The sequence below is a fragment of the Choloepus didactylus genome, chromosome 3 (genome assembly GCF_015220235.1).
Source record: "Choloepus didactylus isolate mChoDid1 chromosome 3, mChoDid1.pri, whole genome shotgun sequence".
In the NCBI taxonomy this organism is placed as follows: Eukaryota; Metazoa; Chordata; class Mammalia; order Pilosa; family Megalonychidae; genus Choloepus; species Choloepus didactylus.
Window position 1 is genome coordinate 114,360,907 of NC_051309.1, and position 4,305 is coordinate 114,365,211.

The window sequence follows — 4,305 nt, forward strand, 5'->3', positions numbered from 1 at the left end:
AATGAAATTCTGATGCATGCAACAACTTGGATAAACTTTGAAGACTTAATGTTCAGTGAAATTGGCCAGATGAAAAAGGACAAATATTGTATGATCCCACTGATATGAAGTAATTAGACTATGGTTAACAGTACAAATATAATAATATTTTCTCATCAATTGTAGCAAAGGTAGCATACTAAGTGTAAATAATGGGGGAGGGAGGTAATATGGGAACTCTGTATTTTCTGTATTATTTTCTGTAAACCTACCATTTCTTTAATAAACAAAATTATTTTTTAATATTTAACATATTTAATAAGACAACCAACATTCTGCTTTAATTTTAATTTGCATTTACTTTATGATGAATTTATTCCCAAGCCATAGTTTTTGTTTTCTCAGTTTTTTCTGAGATATCTTTTTCTTCTGTGCAATGTCATCTTCTGGTTTAAGAATAATTTTTTCTTTTCAGTAAGAATCATCTAAATGTGGCAGGGGAAACGCATGTATGGGTTAATCCAACCATGAGCTCTGTAAGTACGGCAGCGCATCTTGGGGGCTTTGTTCACCTGGGTGTGCTCAATGACCAGAGAATCTACATCTAAACCCTTAAGTTCAGCATCACTTTCTGCATTTTTAAGCATGTGCAACAAAAACTCAGCACTCTTTTTAAGCCATCGACCCTGCATCCAGCCCCACTGTTTGGCCTGGGCACACCTAACAATACCACCGTTCTAACGATGGAATGGCACACACTGCTCCTATAAAGTGTCATCTTTCAGTTACTCAGTGGCTTTTCAAATATGCATACCCTTGATGGCCTGAGCAGTTTCTCGAGTGTTCTTAAAGTGAATACGAAGATTTGAACCCCTTGATTTACATGATTTTGTGGGGTTTTCTGAGTCAAGTGAATAGCGAACCATTTTCAGAGATCACCTCAGGCAGTTTATGGGAAGAGCCAAAATTATTTTTAAAAAAGCATGTGCCTTATTTAACTGCCACATTAATGTTATACATTTAACCCTGCTTAAATTATAATTTGAAGAATTAATTTACCATATGAAAAACATTACAATAGCTACCTCATATTGATTGCCTTTTCAGATTCTTTAATGTGCATTATAAATTCATCATAAATTAAATGCAAACTAAAGGTAAAGCAGAATGTTGGCTGTCTTATTAAATATGTTAAATATTAAAAAATATTTAATCTTCACAGCCACCCTGCAAGCAAATACAATTACACCATTTATAGATGAAAAACTTGATACTCAGAAATTTAAGTAATTTGAACAAAATCACACAGCTGGAAAGAACAGATGCTGGATTTAACAGAGGTCTGACTCCAGACCTATATTTTGTTCACTGTGTATGTTGAAGTTGTACCTTTGGAACTAGATTCTATGACATGGCTATTTTTCTCATCTGTTGCATGATGAGCACCTTAGGAAATGCATTTCCTCACATCTATAGTATGGACTATTATGAAGTTATTAAAACTCATGGTTCTAAAAAATAGTCAATAATTTGGGAATATATCCACAATATAAAGTTTTGCATATGATCAGTGAGTATGAGTCTGTAATTGTTATCATCTGCTTCCCGAGCTGGGGAACAAACAATGTCACCCTCCAATAAAATATTTCAAAGTACAACTCCAAGTCTCCCAGTCTATTTTTTAATTCTTCTCCCTAGTTTATCTAGTTATTCCCCTGGTACATATTCTGCCCAAATGATCAACCCTGGCTGCTCTCGTCTTGTGAATACAGCCCAAACTAAATGTTCCATCTTGGGTTGTGATCTCCGTGATAAATGCCCTTGATACTGGTTGTTGTAGGATCTCCTTTCATTTTGCTGTTTTGTCTTCAACGCTTGCTGCAACTGAATGTGCCTCTTGAGTAAATCACATGCTCAGCTGTCTCTGGTGTCCTTGCTTATCATGATGGCTACCACTACAGCCAAAGTAACCCACAGAGATAGATTTGAACTGAGACACCTATTCTGATCATTGCCAGAATTTCTACCTCAGACTTGTACCCTCCTTCACTATAAAGGATACTCTATGCTAAATCTGACTTGAACTCCCGAAGTTGCAACTGTCTGGCTTCACTCCCATACCCACTTCCGTGAGACAAACTAGCTATCAAAATGATAGGGTTCAGGTGGGTTCTAGAGTAAAATCCCCTCCCAAGATGCATTTTTCTATCCACTCATTTCATTTAGCTACACCCTTTTCATGTATCCTTTATCAGACACCAGAATTTCTTGTACTTATTGACATTTGAACTTGGTCAGCATCACTCCAATCTAAGTGACAGGATTTAATAACTTTTAAATTAAAAAGGAAAGGTCAGTGTCTTGAGGGCAATATTTCTTCCTAGGAAGTCCCTCTGGTTCCTTTGTAATTTTTATGAAAATATGCTGCCCAAATCTACTCTGCAGAATCTATGCTCTGTGTACCACTAAATATGCCAGGGAAGGTCCTTTGACTCCATCTGTCTTGAGTGACCGAACCAAGGGCACTTCTATAAAAATGTCCTGTTTTATACATACATATGTATAAAAGTACATAGAAAAAAAACAATCAAAAGAAAACAATCACTTGTAAGTAGTGATCAGTGCCTCAGTGACATTGCATTGGAGCCACTATGGCTGTACAAGAGGAGCCATCCACATGGACACTATCAATAGCATCCCCTGTCATTGCCTTGCCCAGTGACTCTGACAGTGTTTGTCCTTCGGTGGGATGGATGAAACTCGCTGGCTCTTATTTGCTTATATAGAGAAGACACCACTTTAATGATTCCACCTATGTTTAACTTTTCTATTCCCTCATGAAACAAATACCAGAAAGTCAGTTTTGTCACCCATGGAAGATAAGTCACCTGAGGAAATCATGTGTATTTTGAGGGCCATAAAGGAAAGAACACAAACTGCTGAGTGGGTTTCCCAGAGTTGAAAAGACAGACATGATGATATGCCACATCAGATAGACAGCAAAATCAGTCTCATTCTAAGACCATGGGGGCAGGGGTCCTCTCAGTGAGAGCTGTAAGGGGAGCAAAGGAGCTGGGCACTAAGAACTCTAAAACTTGGACTCCAAGGAGAGGCAACCTGGACTGAAATCAATACTAAAATACCTCACGGACCCATGATGGAGTGAGGGTAGCAAGAGGCCCTTGCAATGTCAAGCAGTGGTATTTATCAAAGGGGAATGATCAGCTTTCAGAGCCATCAGGGTACAGCAATAATAACTGCAGGTGGATCCCACAGGTGTCTAAAAGTCTAATGGACTCCCAGGAGAAAGAGCCCTGAGGGAGAGATACCGGACCAAACCATGAGCACCTCATCCATTTAAAATTTAATTTGGAGAAATTAAAGATTTGAAACTATGCACAGCCTTCCTTTATTTTACAAATTCCCAGCAATGGCATGCATTAACTCTTTAAAAATCAACATTATGTGTTTAATAATTATTAACTGAATGAATTATATTAATTAGATATGTTAATATGTATAAACTCATTTAGTAATAAGAAACTAACTTGGTTTAAAGAAAGGAAATGTATTTATGGTTTCAGCCCACAAAGATATCATGTAGAAACTGCTGCCTCAGTGTATTAGAAGAGAAGACATGTTGCTAGAACATGCAGAGAAAACTGTCCTTAAAAAACCCCTCAAAACAAAGACTGCTTAATGACATTTTGGTCCTGAAAATGACACATACCCTCATCTCCTACAGGAAATGTTCAGGCAGGGACAATATAGATATTTTCTTTCTGTTTATTAAACTACTTGTCCTATTTAAAATAGATCTGAAGATTCATTCCTGAAAAAATAATCAATAATGAAAATAATAACAATAATAACCACAACAACCTCTTTCCTTGGGTCAATTTGCACATAAGCTCGTTCATATTTGTGTTGAAGAGGGTTTTTTTTTTTTTAATTAGGGAAAAAAATGTTCTTCTCAATTGATTTTTGGTATCTTCTTATTCATAATGGAATCCAGGTGAAATCTGTATGGCCTTTAAATTTTTCTTGCTCCCCCCCCCACTCCACCCCCACCCCCCTAGAGGTTGTTCAAAAATTCATTGCCAAAGACTCGGATTGCTCTTATGTAGAGTAATCAGTGGGAGTTATTTAAACACACATACACACACAGTCTGCACTTAGACTGTCTCTCAAAAAGTTTCTTCAATTTCACGTTGACTTCCCTAAAATCTTCTAATGATTTATTTTTATCTCTTTTATGAAGATGACATTCTGGTAACAAAATGTGTGAATTATTCAAGAGAAGGGAATCACAATGTTACCGTTTTT

The 4,305-nt window shown here is 36.8% G+C and overlaps 1 pseudogene; it reads right to left on the bottom strand.

Moving 5' to 3' along the window:
- Positions 1-336: 336 nt before the first annotated feature.
- LOC119530392 lies at positions 337-905 on the bottom strand (annotated as a pseudogene).
- Positions 906-4,305: the final 3,400 nt, after the last annotated feature.